This window comes from Petaurus breviceps, unplaced genomic scaffold (genome assembly GCF_028583685.1).
Source record: "Petaurus breviceps papuanus isolate PSGF00001 unplaced genomic scaffold, PetGlider_PUasm1.0 183, whole genome shotgun sequence".
NCBI classification, from domain to species: Eukaryota; Metazoa; Chordata; class Mammalia; order Diprotodontia; family Petauridae; genus Petaurus; species Petaurus breviceps.
In genome coordinates, this window is record NW_027185791.1 from 13,028,406 (window position 1) to 13,054,260 (window position 25,855).

The following is a 25,855-nucleotide window of genomic DNA, read 5'->3' on the forward strand; positions in this document are numbered from 1 at the left end:
ATTCTTTTTGAGGTGTTACTTTAGAGTTGTTTGGAAGTAAATCTGGCAGACTTCAGGTGAGTTCCTGCTTTACTCCGCCATTCTGGCTCCACACCTTTAATGTGATTTTTTTTACAGCATATGTCTAAACACTCTTGTAAGTTTTCTCAGTAAACAAAGGAATAAAGTAAAGATACCCATTTCGCTACTATCAGACGAAGTTCTAGAAATACTAATGACAGCAACAGGATGAGACAAAACAAACACATGGACATTGGCAAAGGAAAGACTAATGTATTCCCATTTTCAGATAACACAACTGTTTACTTAGAAATCCCCAGAGAATCCATCAAAGAAACTAAGAAAATAGGTTCACTAGCAGGATATAAAACAAATACACAAAATCCATCAGCATTTTTATGCTGCATAGCAAATACAAAAATAAGCATTTTTATGCTGTATAGCAAAAAAAAAGTGTAGGATGAAATAATGGAAAAAGAAATTCTATTCAAAATAACTTCCAAAACAATCAAACAAATATTTGGATATGTGTGTGTATATATATATATATATATATATGAGAAATCCCACAGAGGAATCAAACTGTTTATAACACTGAAGATATCAATATCAGTCTTGTTATGACCTTCTAGAAAGAACCAGGAGGAAAGAATTCAGGACTATGAATTTAACACTAGTCTGTTCTGCCAGGAAATTTATCCTAAGGGCCACCTTAAAAAGTTGTTAACTGAATCTGTGAACAAAAAAGGTGGGGAAGCGGGGTTGGGGGGCATCCATAGGGAAATGGTGCAGGTATAACAAAATTGAAAAATACCATGGAAGCAAGAGGCATGAATCTTTAATGACTAACAACTTTCCTCATCCAATACAGCGCCCTACAGTAATGCTGGTGTGCTAACAATGCCCCATACTTACACAGCTACAGAGCACTACAGTAAGAGCTGAGGGCTTTCAGCTCTAAAAGGGAATCTGAGATGTATCTTCCATGAGCTTATTCTCATTTGATCAAACATACTAAAACCCTTGACATTTATAGTAACCATATTTCTTAAATCCTTATAGATAGGTACATTTATGCTAAATATCCTTGTAGAAGCATATTAAAACCTTTTTCATTTTCTCCGGAAATATTAAGAAATAATACCTCTACGCTCAACTAAAATCTCACCTTCTTCAAAAAGTCTTCCCAAATTTCCCTTAATATCAGTGCCTTACCTCCCACTTATCCTGTGCATATATCTTGTTTCTAAATAATTGTTTTCATGTTTTTTCCTCCATTAGACTGCGAGTTGTTTGAGAGGAGGGGCTCTTTTTTGCCTTTATTTGCATTGTCAGTGCTTGACACAATTATTGTCACAATAATTTTTAACTCGATTACTGTCTAAAAAGTCATTTCCAAAGTCTTTCTTAAGGAAATTCATTAAGGGTTATGACCAAATTTAATTGTTGTCTCTACGACATTTTCTCCTTTTCTTTCCCCTAACCCTTGCCAAATGATCGGGGCTAGGGAACTGTACTCTGTACTGTGGTATGTTGGTAAAATATTAATAATCAGTTCTCTAGAAAAAAGTATGCATACATATGCATGTAAGTTTATTATAAATTTCATTAATATAAAGAATATGCAACAGAAGTTTAACAAATAATAAAATACATAATATTTTTATTATAAATTCCATTTAGCCAATTCATTCTCAACGAATGTTTTATTGATTTTTGCAATCTATGGCTGCAGTTCAACCATGATTTGACAAATGAAACTGCATCTCAATCTGCTCTTTTGGCAATAAATTGGTTGTAATTAAATCAGATATGTGATCTATTGTTAAGCTATTTCTCACCCTCCTACATATTACATTCATTAAACTGAAAACTCCTTCAGCTTCCTCACCTCTGATTGTAACAGTGCAAACTATCCTTTAATTTTTTGTACAGGAGCAGGAAATGGCTCTACATTATTTTCCACAAAATCCTGAAAATTGTTCAAACCAACGTCATATTCACATTTCAGTTTCATAGTTCAATATTATACCTAAATGATACTATTTTTTGCCAGTCATAGATGGTGAAGTTAGTCCTTCATAAGGACAAGAAAAGGGTTCTAATAAATCAAAATCAGAATTGTTTTATCAAAATGTTTTTTCTTCATTTATTTTTAATATTAATATTTTCATACAAATTCACTGAAAGTAGGGGTAGAGAAATGAGGACTCTTTCCTGAGGCAGAGCAGCAGCGCAATGTGGTGGGGAAGGAAGGGGTGGAAGGGCCCCCTCGGTAAGAAGAGAAAAAAAGAAACAGCCAACAAAATTGAAACAAAACTCCAGACAAACTATTGCACAGAGGTCATCATTCTCAGTCCCCTGATGGTTTAAGTCCATGTTTAAAAACTGATGCCAGAGGGCCACAGCCCAGAGATCTTCCTTTTCCTCTCTTCTCATTCGTTACATGTACAATAACATATTTCTATTTCCACGCCTACTCTTTCAGTATAGGAGTCACTCACTTGCCCTCACGAAGGTCCATGGAGGACAGGAGGGAAGGGAGAGTTGGGGCTAGCCCAAGAAAGTGCAGGAATCTGGAATTGGCAGGGGAGGAGGATGGGGTTTGACCACCATGATAATAAGGTTAGAGTCTAGGGTAAGATGGAGCATTGGGAAAGGAGACATTATTTCTGTCCAGTAAAAAAAATGCAGGTTCATATATTGAGTTATGATTTCTAGTACCATTCTTAGAAATAGTATTGAATTTATAATTTTTATTAAGTGGAATGTCTTTAAACGTATTTAACTTAATCAAATGTTCAACTCCAGATTCACACTTTCCAGTACAGATTTTTAAATTTTCCAAAGCTCTTAGAGTGTGTTTGATTAATTTTTGTGCTTTCTGAATGTTAGTTGATCTTTACTGCAACACAGTTGAAAGTAATGAAAATTCTTCAAGAATGTCAATTATCAAAGCAAGGTCTTGCAAGAAATTAATGTTACCCAATCTCTTTTGCCAAACCAGGAAAAAAAATGCACAAATAAAGCAAGATATGTATGCCATAGAGCAGTTGCAGCCACTAAACTATACACTGTCCATGTCTGTCCCAGGATGCAGCAAATTTTGATAATTTCAAGTTCTTTAGCTAGTTTCTAGCCCAGTTTCATTTTCATTAGATTAGTGATCAACAGAATAAATTTTATCCAGAAATATCTTCAAATTATTGACTTGTTTTATTTCATATATTTAACTATCTAGTGATAATTTAAACTGTTGATTTAAACAATGTCAAATGATGATCCTGGGAAAATTTTCTAACAACTTCATAGTTATTCCAGATTCTCGTCTTAGCCTTGTATTAGCACCATCAGCACAAAATGTAATTGATTTTACTTTTAAATATTTATTATTAAAGCTACAATCATTTAAAGAAAACAATATATTTTCAGTATATTACATTTTCACTGTAACGTATTTTCAATACATTCTAATTGACACCACTTCTTTTAAAGCTACAAATAACATTATTGGTACAGGAGTTGATTGAATTGTGTAATGGCTGTGTTTAACAACCAGCTAGCAAAATTACTAAAAATTTAACCATCAGACCTTGAAAGTGACTAGGAATCAGGTCCTACATACCAAAGCCTATAGTCCATAAAAAGGAAGGCACCCCCTCCACTTCCTATTGAGAAAAAATTCTAGATATATATTTCTATGGGTAGCTCCATTTATTCCAAGAGGGAAATGGTCCAAGAAAGAATGGAATTGTAACTTGGTTCTCAACCTCTCTGGAATGTTAACATAAACTGTATTTTTACATATTGCTTTTCTTCTTCAAGGTTCCAATAAATGTTACCTAAAATTGTCTTAGAAAAGAGAGTCATGTCAGAGGACATGAATGCAAAATACAATATTAGTATTAATACTTTTTCTTTGAAATTCTGAATCTGAGATCATGGTTTTTTACAGTTGACAAGATGGCCAGCCAACAAAGTCCACTTGCCCACCTTTATGTCACTGCATTTCAATACAGAACTCCATGTTATTTTCATTAGTCCTGTTTCCATAACAATATATAGTTTCAAGTTGGATAGCAATGTCTTCCACATCTCTTCACACCATGTCACCCAGTCTAAGGGGCAATGAATTTTAAGAGGTAATCACAAAAACTCAATGAAGAATTTTAAATTCCATTTTTTGCTTAGTTACACTCTAAGTAAGTCAATGAAACAAACTATTAAAACCACTGGAGAATATCTTGTGCCCTTCATCAAAGCCTTCATAACTGAGTTAAAGACATTTTAGCATCAGTTTTGCTAAAGAAAAAATTTGGAGAAATTTTAACTGAACATAGTAAAAATAGTGACAGAGTGTAGTTACTTTCAGCCTACATCATTATGAAACTCTCAAGTATGAATTCTTTGACCATTACAATACACAAAACAAAATACAAAATGGTCTTCATTCCAGAGTAGTCCCGTCCATTTCTAGTTACTTTGAGACAGCGGCAGAAAGGGGGACAGATGGTGCTTAAGAATAATCGCTTTTTTAATCACTATGAAAAAATGCTCTGAATCACTATTAATTATAGAAATGGAAATTAAAACAACTCTGAGGTACCCTCCCAGGCCTGTAAGATTGACTAATATGACACAAAAGAACAAAGACAAATGTTGGAGGAAATGTGGGAAAACTGAGACACTCACGCACTGTTGAAGTTGTGAACTCATCCAACCGTTCTTTACAGCAATCTGGAACTATGCCCAAAGGACCCAGCAACACCACTACTAGGTCTGTATCCCAAAGAGATAAAAGACAAAAAGGAAAAGAACCTAAACGTACAAAAATATTTACAGCAGTTCCTTTCGTGATGGTAAAGAAGGGAAAATGAGGGGATGCTTATCAACTGGACAATGGCTGAAGAAACTGTGGTACGTGATTGTGATGGAATACTACAGCAGTAAAAGAAACGAGTAGAATGTGCTCAGAAAAACACGGACTTAGACAAGCTGATGCCAAGTCAAATGAGCAGAACCAAGAGAACGATGTTCACGCTGACAGCAATATTTTATGGTGATGACAGCAATGCTATGATGACCAACTGCGAATGACTTCATTACTCTGATCAAGAGTATCACAAAGGGCTTATGATGAAACTGCTATTCATTTCCAGAGAAAGAACTAATGGAGTCTGAACGCCGATCGAAGCATGCTTTCTTTTTTACTTTATTTTTATTGGGGGCTTTGGTCTGTGTTTTCTTTTACAACATGACTAACTGGAAATATGTTTTTGAACCATTTATAAACATTAACTCTAAATGTGGAATACTTATCTTATAACCAAGTAGATGTACTACTGGAGGGATTAAATCCTAACTAATCTGACATCACCATAAATGAAACCAGAAGATGGAAGTCGTAAGGAAATGAAAGGATGGCGCTCAGGTTTTCTTTTGAGAGACAAGTAAAGAAGATGGCAGAGATGGTCTTAACCTGTTTCAAAAGGTAAAGAGAAAAATTATTTCATGGGTCAACCTGTATGGCAGTGCCAGTGATAAAAATCTGTAAAAATATCATGAAAATAATATCAGTTTATGCACCAAAATATGCGGCAATGGATAAAGAGTTAGAAAAATTCTACAAATAATTTAATGAGACCCTCAAAAATTAAATCAATAAGTATCTTGATACCTATTGACATGGGATATAAAGCTACATATTATGATTAGGAATAAGGAACAAGGGAGGGTAATACTTGACTAGTTAATTTTCTTTTTTTTTTTCACTTACAAGTATTTATTAAATGCTTACTATGGATCAGGTACTGTTACATATTAAGAATATAGGGAAAGGCCAAAAAGAAAAAAAAAAAGTCCTTGACCTTAAGGTGCATATATTCTAATGGATGAAGCCTACCTTCCTCTACTTTCCTATCATTTAGTCTTAGTACTGTCCGATAAATGAGAGATTTTTTCTTCTTTTTTCCTATGTCTCATCCCTTCCCCCCCCCCAGAATTTATTTATTTTTAGTTTTCAACATTCATTACCCCAAGATTTTGAGTTCCAAATTTTCTCCCCATTTTCTCCTACACCCCACCCCAAGATGGCAAGCAAACTGATTACCCCTTCTCCCAGTCTGCCCTCTCTTCTATCCCCCAATCTCCCCATTACCCCCTTGCCCTTTACTTTCTTGTAGGGCAAGATGGATTTCTATACCTCATTGCCTGTATATCTCATTTCCCAGTTGCATATAAAAACAATGTTTTAACATTTGTTTTTAAAACTTTGAATTCCAGAATCTCTCCCTCATCCCTCCTCACCACCAACCCAACCCCTCACAGAGGAGACAAGCAATTTAATAGAGGCTATACATGTGTAATTATGTAAAACATTTCCATAGTACTCATATTGTGAAAGACTAACTATATTTCCCTCTATCCTATCCTGCCTCCCCATTTATTCTATTTTCTACTTTGACCCTGTTCCTTTTCAAAAGTGTTTGTTTCTGACTATTCCCTCCCCCAATATGCTCTCCCTTCTATTATTTCCCCCTCTTATCTCTTTCCCCCCCTATTTTCCTGTAAGATAAGGTACCCAACTGAGTGTATATGTTATTCTCTCCTTGAGCCAAATCCAATGGGAGTAAGGTTAACACATTCCTTTTCACCTTGCTCTTTGTAACTGCTTTCTCTTGCCTCTTTTATGTGAGATAATTTACCCTATTCTATCTCTCCCTTTATTCTTCTCCCAATATATTCCTTTCTTACCCTTTTTTTTTTTTTGCTTTTTTTTCAGATGGGGGAAGACAGGGCAGTTGAGGTTAAGTGACTTGCCCAAGGTCACACAGCTAGTAAGTATTAAGTGTGTGAGGCTGGATTTGAACTCAGGTCCTCCTGACTCTAGGGCTGGTGCTCTATTCATGGCATCACATAGTTGCCCTTAATTTTATTTTTTAGATATTATCCCTTCATATTCAACTCACCCTGTGCCCTCTGTCTATAGATACATATACACATACACACACAAACACACACACATATATATAGACATATACAAATATACATATATACACATACACACACATATAGATGTTTCCTTCAACTATCCTAATACTGAGAAAAGTCTCATGAGTTACAAATATTGTCTTTCCATGTAGGAATGTAAACAGTTCAACTCTAATAAATTCCTTATGATCTCTCTTTCCTGTGTACCTTTTCATGCTTCTCTTGATTCTTGTATTTGAAAGTCAAATTTTCTGTCCAGCTCAGGTCTTTTTGTCAAGAATTCTTGAAACTACAGGGCAGCTAGGTGGTGCAGTGAATAGAGTGCCAGCTTTGGAGTCAGGAGGACCTGAGTTCAAATCCAGCCTCAGACACTTGACACACTTACTAGCCATGTGACTTTGGGCAAGTCACTTAACCCCAATTGTCCTCCCCCCCCCCAAAAAAAAGAATGCTTGAAAGTCCTCTATTTCACTGAATGTCCATATTTCCCCCTGAAGTATTATACTCAGTTTTGCTGGGTAGGTGATTCTTGGTTTTAATCCTAGATCCTTTAACCTCTGGAATACCATATTCAAAATTCTGCGATCCCTTAATGCAGAAGCTGCTAGATCTTGTGTTATCCTGATCGTGTTTCCACAATACTCAAATTGTTTCTTCTTAACTGCTTGTAATATTTTCTCCTTGACCTAGGAACTCTAGAATTTGGCTATAATATTCCTAGGAGTTTTCTTTTTGAGATCTTTTTCAAGAGGTGATCAGTGGATTCTTTCAATTTCTATTTTACCCTCTGGTTCTAGAACATCAGGGCAGTTTCCTTGATAATTTATTGAAAGATGACGTCTAGGCTCTTTTTTTGATCATGGCTTTCAGGTAGTCCAATAATTTTAAAATTATCTCTCCTGGATTTATTTTCCAGGTCAGTTGTTTTTCCGATGAGATATTTCATACTGCCTCCTATTTTTTTATTCTTTTGGATCTGTTTTATAATATCTTGATTTTTCATAAAGTCATTAGCTTCCATTTGCTCCATTTTAATTTTGAAGGAATATTTTCTTCATTGAGCTTCTGGACATCCTTTTCCATTTGGCCAGTTCTGCTTTTTAAGGCATTCTTCTCCTCACTGACTTTTTGGACATCTTTTGCCATTTGAGTTACTCTATTTTTTAAGGTTTTATTTTCTTCAGTATTTCTTGGGGTCTCCTTTAATAAGCTATTGACTTGTTTTTCATGATTTTCTTGCTTCACTCTCATTTCTCTTCCCAATTTTTCCTCTACTTCTCTTACTTGGTTTTCAAAATCATTTTTGGGCTCCTCTGTGGCCTGCAACCAATTCATATTTTTCTTGGAGGCTTTTGATGAAGGAGTTTTGACTCTGTTTTCTTCTTCTGATTGTATGATTTGTTCTTTGTCACCAAAGAAAGGTTCTATAGTCTGATTTTTTTCCCCTCTCTTTGCTCACTTTCCCAGCTAATTACTTGACTTTTGAGCTCTTTGCCAAAGAAGTACTTTGCTTCCAGAATGGAAAGTGCTCTGTCCTAAATTTCTGGAGTTTTGATTAGCTGTTGTCAGAGCTACTTCTGGACACCTATGAATTTTCAGTTCTTCTAAGGTGAAACAATCAAAGGAGAGGTGTCTGCTCCTCTCCTGGCCCGTGGCCTAGTCAGTGAGTGACCACAAGAATTCTTTTTCTGCTTCAGAACTATGAGGAGGACTCCCCTCCACAGCCACCACAAGCTCTGCCACTCCAGCCCTCCTCCTCACCCCAAGACCACCACCCAAGACTGCAACCCAGATCCAACCAGAGTAAAGGAAGAGAATCCTGCCTCAGCACCAACAGAGAGATACCTCCAATCGCCCTCTGATCAGCTGCTTGGTCCCCCCACCATCTGTGAACCTGGAGCTCCAGAAGAAGCCCCTGTGCTGCTGCTGTTGCCCCCTGCGACTGCCCCAGGGCTGGGGCCAAACCACACACTTCTCTCACCCGGGTCCAACAGAGTTATCCCACTGACCTCTGCGTCTGTGGGTTGAGAATCTGGACCCCACTACAGCTGCCAGTGACTCAGTCCCCTGAGGCTTGCTCTGGCCAGGTTTGTGCCAGTGGGACTGTGCTCCATTCCCAGACTGGTCCCAGACTCTTTCTGTCGACCTGTTAGGCTGTCTTCAGCTGGAGATGTGTTTCACTCTGTCATTTTGTGGGTTCTATAGCTCTAAAATCTGTTTAGTCACTTTTTACAGGAATTTGAAGGACAAAATCAACCAAGTTGCTGCTTTTATTCCACCACCACCACCACTTGTTAATCATCTTGATAGTGAAGAGATATGGTCACCAAAGGCAACACCAGTTTTAAATATATACTCATTTATCAAATCTTATGAAGAAAGAATCCTTAAAAGATTACAAGCATGCTTCCCTCATGAATAAAGGGAGCAGTGTAGGTTAAAACCTGTTTAATGAAAGCTTGTCAAGAGACCTAACTAAGCAGACCCTTGAGAATGGAACTGGAAGTAAGACAATAGACAGATGAAAGCCAGGAAAGATTTCTAAAAGACATTTTTTGACATTCTTTTCACCACCAAGGAAAGTGAACAGTCCCATACATGTTTACAGAGGAGGTAGAAATGACCCTGAAGAAAGCAAGGAAAAGCAGCTTGAACTAGAGCAAATATACACCCAGGAAGGAGATTGGCGCTAGAGTGTGTCTCCACACAAGTGACAGCACTAAAGACATCAATTACTCAGGGTATCTGAAGGAAGGCAATATGTGAAAGATATGTAAAAAATCTCATCCTTTATTACTACCCCAAAAAGGCACAAAGAACATCAGTAATTACCAACCTGTAAACCCACTCTCCATTTGGCAGCTAGATGGCTCAGTGGTTAGAGTACTGGGCCTGGAGTCAGGAAGGTAGGAACTTAAATCCAATCTCAGGCACTTACTAGCTATGTGACCCTGGGCAATTCTCTTAACCCCCATGAACTCCCCCCACAGAAAAAAAGGAAGAAAAGAAAAAAAATTCTTTGACACTCCACTAACTTCAATCTCTAGAATCTTCAGCTCCCTCTTCTCCAGGACCACAGGGTTTACTGGAGATAATAAAGGGACATGCAAGTTTCTATTCAAGAAAGAGTACCAAATTATCATCTCTCTGGCCACTTCAACTCTGATTTTTTCCACATTCAATCAGCTTTTTAGAAGCTAAGTACAAGACTACTGGGGGGAGGGGAGGGGGAAACAATTATGCTTAATATGGTGACAATGGGCCAAGGAGTACTCTGCACAAAGTGAATTCACTGCTTACCAAAGAAACATCATAAAGGCCAGAATAAAAGTTTCATTGTGTCATTGTCATTCATCTTGACAAGGCACAAACCAGTCAAGGAAATCTCCCAAAAGGCCTTACAGCCCTCTATATCAAATAACTTTGTAAAGGGCTATTTTCCCCCAAAATAAAAGTGTCTTTACCTTATAATGAACGAATGATACCTCTTAATCCTTCCAGCAGTAGTTTTATTTTTAAAGAAGGAGACTTTCTAACCCAAAATGACTCTCTAATTAACAAAATTCCAGGAAGTACAGGGATGATATCCTAAGACAGGATGCCAAAATTCTGGACAGTCTGCTCTCAGGATAAGTGTTCTTAAATTATTGCCTCTTGGCACACCTTCGCTTCCTCCACTTTTGAAACCAGAAATTCTCCACGAAAAGTTCCATGTGTTTCACAACAGCATAAAAGGCAGCAGATAGCTGAGGCCGTGAAAGGAAGGGGTCAGGAAGGTATGACAGACATTCTTTGTATGCCTGGGACCCTTTGGAAGCCTGGAGAATGAGGGGGTTTCCTGAATAATACTGAGTTACTGAATTTGAGATCATTTATGATGGTAGTTTTTATTTTCCTTTTATTTTTGAAAAACCACACACAAAATATGTATAAATAGGGAAGTGTTTACCTTTTCCCTCGTAAATCTAAGTGGTTTCCTCCTGTTTAAGCTATTAATCTTGAAAATCTCATCCTGTCTTTGAAATCAATTTTAAACCAAAGGTCTGTGGTTTCAGATTTCTGTTTAAATATAAGGATGCAACTCCAATCTGGTGAGGAAAACACAAGTTAGCAGCTGTGGGTAGGTTTCCAGGAGGTTCAATCAAGAAGGAAGATGGAATGCAACAGACTGTAAAGCTTTCATTTCTAGTTGAAGGAAGTAGTTGGGGTAGTGGAAGGGAAGAAGCCAATGGTCTTGATGAATCTGACTACTTACAGAAGTCTGTCATACCTTAATTCTGATTCATCAATTCATTCACTGCTAAGACGCTTGTTGGAAATCATGATAGTGCAATGTTTTAGTATTACATGAATAAATGGTAAAAAATGAAGACAGGGTGTGGTGAGTATTTTTCCAAGTAATACTGAAAATCAATAATAATTCTATCATTGCAAAATTTTGTGAAGATTAGAGTACATTTACCATCTTTGTTCAGGTTGTCACTTTGCCTCCTTTTATTTGTAACTGCATCCTCTAAACTTTGCTTTTTGAAAACTTTTATCTAATGAAGACCTCTATCTACAGATAAAATTTGGTCCAATTTAAATAGTGCTTTAAGGCTTATGATAATGCTTTACATGCATTACCTCATGTTATCATTACAACAATCCTGTGAGACAGGTGTTTTTATCATCCCCAGTTAAAGATGTGGAAAATGAGGCTCTGAAAGGCAAAGCGTCTGGCTGAGGATGGTTAGCAACTCAACTATCTGAGGCTGGATTCAAACATATCTCTTCCTAATTCTAATTCCAGTGTTCTCAGTTCAAAACAATTAAAAAATGTAAATTATATCCTTTCATAATGAATACAATAAGAAAAACAATTCAAACTTCTAGCTAAGATTGCAATGTGAGGGTCTCGGGAAGACACAGATCACCTGAGAAATATATGTTGAAGGAATGAATGAATGAATATAAACGGATGGATGAATGAAAAAGCATTAATCAAGTCCTGATTACATCAAAGAACTGTACTAAACCCTGGGACTACAAATAGAAAATGATAACCATCTCTGTTCTCAAAGAAATCACATCCTAATAGAGGAAAAGAATACATATTGGAGATTTCAACAGCAAGTCGGATGAAAGGCCCCTGTAGGCCTTCAAGCACAAAGATAATGGTAATGTATCTTCTTTAATGTCAAGTCCATCGGTTTAAAAAATCCATTTCTGATGCTAAACCATTAGAAAGCACAAAGGACCTTGACAATGGGAACCAGAATCTCCTCTTTCTGGGTCTTCAGTAGCTGTGGCTGCTGAGGAGGCAGGGCTGTAGAACCCGCACAGGCTGCCAGGTTCTGCCTCCTGGACGACGGCAGGGAGGTGGGAGGGAGAGATTAGAGGCAGAGCCTGTGGAGCACACTGCCATTCCCCAAGGACTGTGGGGCTTGAGCCTGAACAAGAGTGGGTCTCAAGTCAAGGCGCTGGCAGCGGTTTGATTCACTCTGAGCACCTGCCATGTCTCTGTCTTTTCTCAAGTTGTCTCACTGCTTTATCTAGGCTGGCTTGCCTGGCCCACTAGTGCTGGCTGGTAGCTGGGAAAGGTGAGGAGGAGAAACCTCTTCTCTCCAAGGACTACTCCCCTAGATGATGGCTTCAGAGTCCAGATCAAAGCAGTGCTGATGATCTTGTTGGCATTACTATTCCCAGGACTCTTGGGTTGACCTGCCCAGCACTAGTGGTAGTTGGTGTTGGTGGTGACAGGGATGATGGATCTCCCCCACAAGCAATGCTCCTCTCAATGACAGCAACAAGGGTCAAACTAATGAGAAAGAGGGGTGACAAATGAAATCCAAAACCAAAGAGAAACAAACACAGCTGAGTTCCTCCATCCTATAAAGCAGCGGTCTCCAACTTTTTACTTGCAGACCCAATTAGTAAAATATTATTGAGCAAGAGCGACTAGGTGGTGCAGTGAATAGAGCACCAGCGCTGAGTCAGGAGGACCTGAGTTCAAATCCAGCCTCAGACACTTTACACAAAAACTAGCCATATGACCTTGGGCAAGTCCCTTAACCCCAATTGCCCTACCTTCTCCCTCCAAAAAGCAAAATACATACATATATATATATATATATATATATATAATTGAGCATACATTCCCAACATGTATATATATTTAATTATAAATTATACATACTATAACTATGAATAGTATAAGTTACCCAAAAGACAGAAATTTTTTTTTGCCTTTTTTTGGAGGGTGGAATGCAGGGCAGTTGGAGTTAAGTGACTTGCCCAAGGTCACACAGTAAGTATTAAGTGTCTGAGGCCAGATTTGAACTCAGGTCCTCCTGACTCCAGGGCCAGTGCTCTATTCACTGTGCCACCTAGCCACCCCAAAAGACAGAAATTTTTTAAATAAGATCAGTATGAAATAATATTTGATCTCAGAGTCAAGACGGATGGCTAGAATTCATTGAGCAGGGGAATGACATGTCCAAAAGTACACTTCAGGAAATTCTCTTTGGTAGCCTTGTGAAAGATGGATTAGAGACGGGAAGAGACAGGCAGGGGGACCACTTAAGGGGACACTGGAATCGTCTGGGTGAGAGATAAAAAGGGCGTAGACTAGAATGAAGGCTGCCAGTGGAGCTGTGACACTGAAGATGCAGAGGCAGAAAAGGTCAAAATAGCAACTGATCTGATGCATGGAGTTACACGGAGTGAAAAAGGAGGGTGGGGCTGTGAATATGGGTGACCAAAAGCATGGTAAATGGCACAGAGGATAGAATGCTGGTCCTAGAGTCAGGAAGACTCCTCTTCCTGAGTTCAAATCGGGCCTCAGATACTTCCTAGCTGTGTGACTCTGGGCAAGTTGTTTAACCCTGTCTGCCTCAGTTTTCTCATCTATAAATGACAAACCACTGCAATAACTTTGCCAAGAAAACCCTAAATGGGGTCACAAAGAGTCAGACAGGGCTGAAATAACTGACTAACAGTGTCCTTAACAGAAATGGGGAAGTTAGTAAGAGAGATGTGCTGGGGAGAAGAATAAAGTAGCATCTGTGATGCAGGTCACAACATATGCATGCTTGTTCATCTTTAATGCAAAGTCCATCCTTTAGTCCCCTGGAACCCCAAAGGATCTGAGAAGCAGGAGATACATATGTGGGAAAAGTGCATGGGAATTTTCCCCTTCTGCCACCACTGTGGTGGATCCAGTCTCCAATCCCAATCAGGCTGCTTTGCAGGTACAACACCGAAAAAGGCAGGGGGGGGGGCAGAGTCAAGATGGCAGAGTAGAAACAGGACCTCCACAGGACTCCGGCTTCCACCTCCCCCATTCCATGTAAAAAGGGGACTCTAAACAAACTTTGGAGCTACAGAACCCACAAAATGACAGAGAGAAGCTAACCTCCCGCTGAGGACAGCCCGGCAGGCCAGCAGGAATAGGCCCCCCGCAGTGCTCTGGGAGCCGACCCAGAGCAGCCTGACCAACCATCAGCTGGAGGGACTCCAGATCACCAGCAGCTGTGGCCGTTTCCAGAATTATCAACACATAGATGCTAAGGACAAAGTGAGAGGTCAGTGCAGTCTGAACATTGGGATCCAGTAGTTGGGAGTACAGCAGCCTCTTCCCCCAGGGCGAAAAGCTGCTAAGGAGCCGGCCCTGCAGCCGCCCCCATGTGGCAGCTTCAGCTCCTAGCCTGCAGAGGGTAGGGGGACCAAGCGACCAGTCTGAGGAGTAATCGCTTTTGCATTAACCTGCTTGGATCTGGATTGCTGCCTAGGGTGGAGGTCCTGGGATGTGCAACCAGCTTGCCAGAGCATGTGGAGGCTTCAGAGAGGGCACCCATCTAATACCTCTGGCAACTGAAAAAACCCCAGCATTTGGAACGAAGCTCCCGTCTGGTGGCAGTTCTACTGTGGCAAAAAGCCCAGAGTGGCGACATGAAGAAGCAAAATAAACAGAGTACCCCAACTCTACACTCTTATTCTGGCAACAAAAAGGATCAAAGCATGAAACAGGAGGAAGACAATGAAGTCAGAACTCCTGCACCAAAAGCTTCAAAGGAAAATACCAGCTGGTTACAGGCCATAGAGGACCTTAAGAAGCAAATAAGAGAAGTGGAGGAAAAATTGGAAAGAGAAATGAGAACAATGCAAGAAAATTATGAAATGAGAGTCAACAGCCTGACTGAGGAAAATAACACCTTAAAAAACAGACTAACTCAAATAGCCCCAAAAAAAGGCTCAAAAAGGCAATGAGAAGAATGCCTTAAAAAGTTGAATTTGCCAGATGGAAAAACAATCTCAAAAACTCACTGAGGAGAATCATTCCTTCAGAATTATATTGGAGCAAATGGAAGCTAATGACTTTATGAGAAATCAAGATGCTGTTAAACAGATCCAAACAAATGAAAGAATAGAAGGCAAGGTGAAATATCTCATGGGAAAAACCACTGACCTGGAAAATAGATCCAGGAGAGATCATTTTAAAATTATTGGACTACCTGAAAGCCATGATCAAAAGAACCTAGAAATCATCCTCCAGGAAGTTCTCAAGGAAAACTGCCCCGATGTTTTAGAACCAGAGGGCAAAATAGAGATTGAAAGAATCCCCCGATCACCTCATGAAAAAGATCCCAAAAAGAAAACTCCTAGGAATATTATAGCCAGGTTCCAGAATTCCCAGATCAAGGACAGAATATTACAAGCAACCAGGAAGAAACTATTTGAAAACTGTAGAAACACAATCGGATAACACAGGATCTGGCAGCTTCTACACTGAGGGAATTGAAGGGCTTGGAATATGATATTCCAGAGGTCAAAGGAGCTGGGATTAAAACCAAGAATCACCTACCCAGCAAAACTGAGTATCATGTTTCAGGGGAAAATATGGTCATTCAGTGGAATAGAGGACTTTCAAGCATTTTTGATGAAAAAACCAGAGTTGAATAGAAAATTTGACATTCAGATACAAGAAGCAAGAGAAGCTTGAGAAGGTAAACAGGGAAAAGAAATCATGAGGAATTTATCAAAGTTGAACAATTAACATTCCTACATGGAAAAAAAATAATTGTAACTAATGAAGCTTTTCTCAGTATGAAAATGGTTGAAGGGAATAGAAATATATATATATATTATATATATACATATATGTCTATAGAGGAGTATATATGGGCATATGAATACATGTGTGAATGTGTGTATATATGTTTACAGGTATCCATAGATAGGGGGCACAGGACCAATTTAACAGGAAGGGATGATACTTAAAAGGTGAAATTAAGAGGTGAGAGGAATATAATGAGAGGAGATGGGGAGAGACAGAACAGGGTAAACTATCTCATATAGAAGAGGCAAGGGAAAATGGTTACAATGGAAGGGAAGAATAGGAAGGCGAAAAGGAAAAACCTAATTCTCATTGAATTTGACTCAGGGAGGGAATGAAATACACAGTAAATAGGGTATCTCACCCTCCAGGAGAGTAGGGGGAAAGGGGATGTGAGGAGGGATGATGGAAGGGAGGGCAGGCTCGGGGGAAGGGAAGTTGGAAGCACCCACTTTTGAAAAGGGACAGGATCAAAGTATAGAATAGAACAAGTGGGAGGTGGGATAGGAGGGAAGGAAATATAGTCAGTCTTTTACAATATATCTACTATGGTAATGTTTTGCATAGCTAAACATGTACAACCTATACTGAATTGCTTATCTTCCCAGTAAGGGTGGGTGACAAGGGAGGAACGGAATGAATCTGGAATTCAAAGTTTTAAAATCAAATGTTTAAATATATATATATATATGCTATTATTAATACTATTTTTCATGTAATTGGGAAATAAGATATACAGGCATTGGGGCACAGAGATCCACCATGCCCTACTGGAAAAGTTGAAGGGGGTATGGGAGAAGATATGGGAGAGAGCAGATGGAGGAGGGGATATCCTGTGGGACTGCTATTTTGGGGTGGTAGGTAGGAGAAAAAATTTGTAACTCAAAATCTGGCGGAAATGAATGATGTAAACCAGAAGTTAATAAAGCATTTGGAAAAAAAAAAAGTCAAGAGGCTTGAAACTTGAACAGAAAAAGGAAGTAGAGTGGGGGAAGTATTAGGGGATATGGGTTGTGTGATTGTGTTGGATACCAGACTATTGTTCATCTTGGGAAGAGCAGCATTCAATTAATCTTCTCAACTACAGACTGATTTTATTATACACACCCTGGTGTCAGACCAATGTCACTCTGGAGACCACAGCCATGAAGGCCAACCCAAGAATAGGCCTCCTGCTAGAGCCAGGGCAAGCACTCGAGGGCTACCCTAGGAGAGCAATCTAAAACCTAAAGATCAGGCTTCCCAGTAAGTGAATGCACATCCCAGATGTGAAGCTAGAGGATCTGGACCAACCCTATAAGAACCCAGTTATCCTGAGGCCCACCTCTGAGAAACTAACAAGGGCAGCTCAACCGGCTGGGGAATGCTCAAGACTGAAGTTAGCTACAGACTGTGACCATGAGGGAGGCTGGGGACCACTGCTGTGTCCAGCCCCAGCAGCAGGATAGGACTGAGACCTCAGGCCAAAGCTCTGGAAGAAAGCAGAGATGGGAAACATTGTAGATGACAGGAAAACAACCAAGATCATCAATGATGACACCCTAATCCCTGTTTTCTTCAAGGGATCTTTCCCCTCTGGGGAATTTAAAAGTAACTCCTTTCCACACAAGTCTATGAACACTGATTTACTACTATGTAGCAGGACAAACTAAATGACACCTAAAGGTCCCTGTCCAGGGCTCTGAGTTTATAACTAAAGTATGAAAGTCATAGCTTTGCTACTCAGTTAATGCCATTCAGTCTCTATTACCTCAGGCGCATTATTGCTTTGTTGAGTATTTCTGTTCAGTACAAGAGGAAATAAGTAAAAAAAAGTCATCCAAAATGACAAGTGTGCCTTCGACACACTCTTATTGTTTTAAAGTAACCTACTGTGAAGTAAGCAATTATTTTTTTAATGTTTAAAGAAAAAGATAAAAACACCACCACCCAGAAAACGTATAATTATATAAAATATAATGGTCTATTTTATTAACACAATAAAAGGCAAATTCCATTCACTTCCATATTTCCGTAGTATGTTGGCACTAGAGAATATATGTAGTATATCATCTAAAATTCATCTATGAAGACATCATTTTACATGTTTTAATAAAGTGCCCATATTCTATACTTCTCCCTGTCTTACTACAATATTGATCAATTTTCAGGGCTTTTTGTTGACATTGTTATGCATCAATAAATAAGAGCTGGAAAAAGTACAAGGTGATATGTTAACACATTAAATGTACCAGGAATTCTACCCTAATACCACTTACTGCTGCAGTAAAATACTGTGATATCTCTGTGCAAATGTAACCATGGATTGTAATTTATATGCACAGGATATTTTAATATCCTGTGCAAATGTGGAATTCACAAAAATAAATGCACCAACACTACCATCTGTTCCTTTATTATTCTCATTAATTTATCTTGTTTGTATAACTATATTTCCACACCTTTGTCAAATAGTCTTAATTATAACAGCTTTACAACATTTTACTTATAACAGGGCACTGAAGTTGGGAGCACTGTTCAGCAGACATCACAAAACAGCATTTTCTATCATGTTCAATTTATTCACAGAATGTAAGCATTTATTAAATGCTGATTCAGTGCTAACTACCATGATAGGTACCAGTATTCTTAATAAGATTATTTAAATAATTCGATTATAGGGGCAGCCAGATAGCACAGCGAGTAAGAGCACCGGCCCCAGAGTCAGGATGACCTGGGATCAAATCCAGGCTCAGACACTTAGCACCCACCCAGAAATAACTGGCCGTGTAACCTTGAGCAAGTTACTTAACCCAATTGCTTTAAAAAATAATAATAATAATTCGATTTTCTAATCAAAGTCACCAATGTCCTCTTAAATATCAAATTTGAAGGTCCTTTATTAATACTCATTCTTTATAATCGCTCTATAGAATTTCAATCAATCAACAAAGATCTATCAAGTATTTACTATATTCTGGTGGTCACTATCCTGGGAGATGGGAAGACAAAGACAAAGAATGACTACTCTCAAAAACCTTACATTCTATTTTCATAGATAATATGTACATATATAACTTTATACAGAACAAATAAAAAATAAATACCAGGGCACTAACAACTGCAGGAATTAGAAATGTGGGTTACACTTGAGCCACATCCTGAAAGAAGAGAAGGATTCTGTATGGCAGAGATGAGGAGGGGAGCATATGCTAGGGTATGGAACGGAGAGTGCTGTGTGTGAAGAACAGAGAATGATGGGCCTAAATTATAGAAGGCACAAAGAGTAATAATGTCAAATGAGACTGGAGAGAAAGGCTGCGGCCAGTTCTGAAAACTAAATAGAGAAGTCTGTGCTTACTGAGTAGGGGAGTGATGTGAGCAGACCTACATTTAAGGAAAATAATTTTTTCAGTTTTGTGAAAAATGGATTACAGAGTAGACCTAAGTAAGGGAGACCAATTACAGGGATCCCTTCCACATCACAGAGATTAGGGTCATGGCACCCCAAAGATCTGGAGAGTCCACATAAAACTGTTAGCCCTCTCTTCAAAGGACCCAAGAAGAAATATGACTTTTTTTCTTTTTCTTCTATGGGATGTTTACAGAACCTTATTGTAAAACTTAGGTCGAAATTATATAATACCACACATGCATTTTATACATTTCTGAGTTTCTAAACTTTTTCTATATTGTCTGCTGACCTTTGCATGTCATCTGTGGCTTCTGCAAAATTCCCCAAAAATTTCCATTTAAGTTCTTATGACAAGCTTGATATATCAAAACAACAATGGGGGAAATCATGATGTGGAAGGGATATAATAGTAACAAACTGCTGAAATAATCTAGGCAAGGGGTGACAAGGGCCTGAACTAAGCTATGTGAGCACCTAGAAGAGACTGGAAATGAAAGATGCTGTGGAAGGAGAAATGGCAAAATCTGGCAACTGAGTGGATACAAAGAGTGAGGAGTCATCTATAATACTGAGATTACAACCCGAGCGACTGGAAGAATGGTGGTAGCTTTGACAAAAATAATGAAGCTTGTAAAAATAATAAGTAAGGCTGAGTTTGGAGAAAAGATGTTTCCATTTTGGACGCGAGTTTGAGTCTCTAAGACATCTACTTTGAAATATTCAATAGACAACTGGTGATGTAAAAATGAAGCTCAGAAATTAAGGCTTGATGTATTGCTCTATGATAAATCAATCTGCACAAAGATGATAATTAAATGCAAAGGAGCTGATGAGGTCACCACAAGAGAGTACAGAAAAAGACAAGGACCCAGTAAAGAGTCTTGAGGAACACATACTGTTAAAGGGCGTGACACAGATGATGAGCCAGAAAGGTACATTGAGAAAGAATGGTCAGAAAAGTGGTAGGAAAACCAAGAGAATGTCGGGAAAATCTAGAAACACAACTACCCAGGAGGAGAGGGTGGTTAAGATGTGAATTCAGGGGAGATCAGGAAGAACACGGACTGACAAAGGACCACCCACTATATCTGGCAATTAAAAGGTCATTGAGGCTTCCAGTCAAGATGGCAGGCTGAATGCAAGGCAGGCTAAAACACAATCTACTTCAGGAGTAGAGTCAAGATGGTAGAATGAAACCTACATTTTTGCCAAGCTCTCTCAACTCTTCTTTGCCCAATGCATGAAACTGTGAACTTGTGTTATGGACAGTTTGCTTTTTAAAAGCATGTTTTAAAGTAAGAGGATGGCAACAAAACTGCTGTTTGTGCCTCTCTCTGAACTTTTTGCTTTGGTTTGGCTTTTTTCCTTCTTTCTTAACTTACTTTTAGTTTTCAACATTCACTTCCACAAGATTGAGTTTCAAATTCTCTCCCCATTTCTCCCCTTCCCCCACCCTAAGACTGCATGCATTGCGATTACCCTTTCCCCAAGATGTAAGAATTATTATACTGAAAATCATGATCAAAAAAAGAGCCTAGAAACCATATTTCAAGAAATTAAACAAGAAAACTATCTATCTACTTCAGCAAAATCCTGAAGTTCTTATCAGAATGGATAATGATCAAAAAATTTAATTAGAAATTATAGTGTCATCTTCCACTCCAGAACTGCACAAAAAAGTTGGCCAAAGGCCATGGACAAAAGAAAAAGAGGCTCCTCCATTAAGACAAAAGCCTGCTCAACCAGAGATAGGACACATACAGCTTGCAAGGCTCTGTGACCAGAATCATTCAGAATGTTCCAGGGTAGGGAGCAGCAGTCAGCAGCAAGTATTATTTAACTAATGGTGCTGGATCACTCAAGCATTCTAACTAGTGTCTCTGATGTCCGAAGTTTTCTGTACAGAGACACTAGAGAAGAGCATTAAGATCCAGCACTCTGAACCTCAAAGATCCAAGGCAGGGTGGGTTCTGTTTCTCTCCCCCGGGAGGCAGAGATCAGCACAAGGCTCCTGGGGGGGGATCCAGGTCCTGGTCCTGCCACAAAAACCCAATTCAGGAAGTAAAACTGGAGAGATGAGCAAATCAAGGAAGACTAGGAACAATATTAAAATACATTGCAAATTTTTATTTTAAGCAATTGGAGTTAAGGAACTTCCTCAAGGTTACACGGCCAGTTATTTCTCATGGTGCTAAGAATCTGAGCCCGGATTCAATCCCCCAGGTCATCCCAACACTAGGGCCAGTGCTCTTACTCGCTGAGCCACCTGGCCGCCCCAATATATTGCAAATCTAACTCCATAATAACTTCAAGCAAAGATCCAAAGGAAAAAAAGTGGATTGTCCGCAAGGATTACAAGAATATATAGGAAAAAGATGAAAAAGAGATTTTTAGAAATGAAATCTTTCAAGGAAAGAATCAGATGGAGGAATAGCTTAGAAGAGAAAGGGATAAATCTTACCTAATAATGGACTCCTTGGAAACTAGAAAGGATCAAAGAGAAATCAGTGACTCTATGAGACAGCAAGAAATATAGACAGCAGAATCAAATGACTGAAAACAATAGATGAAAATGTAAGATGTAGGATTTTTTTTTAATTGGCCTAGAAAACAAGATGAGTTAAAAATCATCGGACTTTCTAACCACAATTTAAACAAAAAATCTAGATACTCTATTTCAAGAAATCATATATGAAAATTTTCCAGATCTATCAGAACCAGAGAGTAAAGGTAGAAAGAATCCATTGATCACTTCTTGAAAGGAAAAGACATAGTCAAAATCCAGAGCTATTATGTACAAAAAACAAACAATAAAAATCACCAGTGAGTATCCAGAAAGAACTTAAATCAAGATTATGCAAAAACCTGACAGCTTTCTACTAAATGAGAGGAACTCTTGGAATATAGTATTTCAAAAGGAAATAAATTTTTTTAAAGTTGACGCCAGTGAGAGCACCGGAGAAGGATCTAGCACAAAAACTCTCTGTGTCCATGATTCTGGCCCGCTTGTTCAACAAGTGTCACACACAGGTACTCCTTAAGACTCTGCTGATTGGGGGCGGAGCCAAGATGGTGGCGTGAAAGCACAAACTTGGCATGGGCTCCAGCTTCATCCATCTCCAATACCTGTAAAAATTTACTCCAAACAAATTTTAAAGATACAGAACCCACGGAGACAGAGAGAAATAAATCTCCCCCTGAAGGCAGCCTGGCAGGCCGACAAGCAAGGTCTATGGCAGTGCACTGGGAGCCAAGCACACTCTCCCCTGAGCCACAGTTCCGGCCCCAGGATGGCCTCGACCACTGCCCAGACTGGCCAGAGCAGACTTCAGGAGAGTGAATCGCCAGCACCTGTGGCAGTTTCCAGACTCCTCAACCCACAAACACAAAGAGAAAATAAAAGGTCAGTCGGGAACTCTGTTCTAAGGGTGAAAAAACAGTGTGGTCTGGCTCCTGGCCCCAGCGTGAGAAGTGGCAGGAGGCCCAGCAGTGCAGAGCTCCTGGCCTGCAGATCATAGGGGGACCAAGCAACCATTCAGAGGGTAATCACTCTTGCTCTGACTTGCCTGGATCTGGATCACGGTCTTGGGTGGTAGTCCTGGGGTGTGTGGCCAGTAAGCCAGAGCTTGTGGGGGCTGTAGAGAGGGTGCCCTCCTAATAGCCCCGGCAGCTGCAAAAACCCCAACAATTTGGGACAAAGCTCTTTCCATTCTGGAAGCAGAGTTCTGCCGTGGCAAAGAGCTCAAATGTCAAGTAATTGGCTGGCAATATGAGCAAGCAACGGAAGCACAAACAGACCACAGAATCCTTTTTCGGAGACAAAAAGGATCAAGGCCTGGAGCAAGAGGAAGACAGCAAAGTCAGAACTCCTGCATCAAAAGCCTCCAAGAAAAATATGAATAAGTTACAGGCCATGGAGGAGCCTAAGAAGGATTCTGAAAATCAAGTAAGAGAAGTGGAGGAAAAATTGGGAAGAGAAATGAGAATGACACAAGAAAATTATGAAATGGGAGTCAATAGCCTGCTAAAGGAGACCCAAAAATGAAGAAAATAACACCTTAAAAAACAGACTAACTCAAACGGCAAAAGAGGCCCAAAAAGCCATTGAGGAGAAGAATGATTTAAAAAGCTGAATTTGCCAGATGGAAAAGGAATTTCAAAAAGTCATTGAAGAGAATAATTCCTTCAAAATTAGACTGGAGCAATTGGAAGCTAATGACTTTATGAGAAATCAAAATACTATAAAACAGATCCAAACAAATGAAAAAATAGAAGGCAATGTGAAATATCTTATTGGAAAAACCACTGACCTGGAAAATAGATCCAGGAGAGATAATTTTAAAATTACTGGACTTCCTGAAAGCCATGATCAAAAAAAGGGGCCTAGGCTAGGTGGTACAGTGAATAGAGCACTGGCCCTAGAGTCAGGAGGACCCGAGTTCAAATTCGGCCTCAGACACAACACAAAAACTAACCATGTGACCTTGGACAAGTCACTTAACCCCAATTGCCCTACCCTCCCTCCTCCAAAAAAAAGAGAGAAAGTATTCGTTTTGGGGGCAGCTAGGTGGTGCTATGAATAGAGCACCAGTCCTGGAGTCAGAAGGACCTGAGTTCAAATCTGACCTCAGATACTTAACACTTACTAGCTGTGTGACCTTGGGCAAGTCATTTAACCCCGAATGCCCTGATCTCTCCCCTCCAAAAAGCAAAAAAAATAGGGGGGACTACATACCATCTTTCAAAAGTATCAAGCAAAATTGCCCTGATATTCTAGAACCAGAGGGCAAAAATAGAAATTGAAAGAATTCACCAATCACCTCTTGAAAAATATCCCAAAAAGAAAACCCCTAGGAATATTATTTGAGTATTGTGTAAACACAATCAGGATAACACAAGACCTAGCAGCTTCTACATTAAGGGATCAAAGGGCTTGGAATATGATATTCCGGAGGTCAAAGGAACTAGGACTAAAACCAAGAATCACCTACCCAGCAAAACTAAGTATAATGCTACAGGGGAAAATATGGTCATTCAATGAATAGAGGACTTTCAAACATTCTTGAAAAAACCAGAGCTGAACAGAAAATTTGACTTTCAAATACAAGAAGCAAAAGAAGCATGAGAAGGTAAACAGGAAAAAGAAATCATAAGGAACTTATCAAAGTTGAACTATTAACATTCCTACATCAAAAATGATAATTGTAACTCATAAGACTTTTCTTGGTATGAAGACAGTTGAATGGAATATGTATGTATAGGAGGGGTACGTATATACAAATGTATGTGAGTGTGGGCATTTGTATGTTCATGCATACATAGAAGGCCCAGATGAGTTGAATATGAAGGAATGATATCTAAAAAATAAAATTAAGAGGTGAGAGAGGAATTCTCATCTGCCAGTTCTACTGAGTGAAGTCTTCACATGCTTGGGGTAGAATGAATGATAGGAGTGGAAGTGGAGCCAATGACTACAGACAGCATTCTCACAGAGTTTGGCTAAGAAAGGAAGGGACATGCAAAGCCCACTGAGGGTTTGTTTGTTTTTTAAGGATGGAGGACATCTGGATGTGTTTATCAATAACAGGAAAAGAAATAGTAGATAGGGAAAGGTTGAAGATTAGAAAGCATAGATGACAGTGGGGGTAATCTTCTAAAGAATAAAAATAGGGGACAGAAACCAGAGCATATGTGGAGGGGATGATCTTGCTGAGGAGAGACTTCTTAATAGCTTACATTTGTTTTCATCATGAGATTTTGTAGAATTAAAAAAAACAAAGCTAATGCATGATTTTTTTTTTCAGTCAAGGCTTCCATCTTCACACCCCTCACTTCCCCCATACACACATTCCTTACACTTTCATCCCTAAAGTAACCTGTTGTCGTTTGTCTGTTTTACAGCTTACCTGATCTTGACATGTATATCTCTTCAAAGTGATGACAACTCCATCCTTAATCTCAAATAGTTGAACAGAATAAAATGCTGCTCATTTCAGAGTTTTCATTTTAATAAACTCTTTGATCACTATGGTTTTCATCTATAAAAGCTTCAAAATGTCAAATTAAAATCCAATTTTAAGAATCCATGTCAAAGAAAGGAAAGTTTGAAAATAATAATTTATTCATTCATGCAGGCTGGAACTTGACCTTCCTCCCTTCATATCAGGAAAATTCATCCAATGCAAGGGGTTGTGATTCAAAACCATTTTGGTGGCAAATAACAGAGAGGCAGATTGATACAATGAAAAATGCATGGACTATGTAGAAAAAGAGCTTGAATTCAAATCCCACACCAACTCTTACTACTTTTGTGACTTTAGCCAAGTCACTTAACATCTCTGAGATTCTGTCTGCTCATTGGTAAAGGGGAGGGG

At 39.0% G+C, this 25,855-nt stretch overlaps 1 protein-coding gene and 1 pseudogene across 2 annotated transcripts in view; both read right to left on the reverse strand.

Annotated features, from left to right (window-relative positions):
• Positions 1-25,855, reverse strand: part of COMMD10 (COMM domain containing 10) — a 225,924-nt gene that overhangs the window by 114,738 nt on the left and 85,331 nt on the right. The gene's annotated exons all lie outside the window — the stretch shown is intronic.
• On the reverse strand, positions 540-3,418 carry LOC138161071 (E3 SUMO-protein ligase KIAA1586-like; annotated as a pseudogene).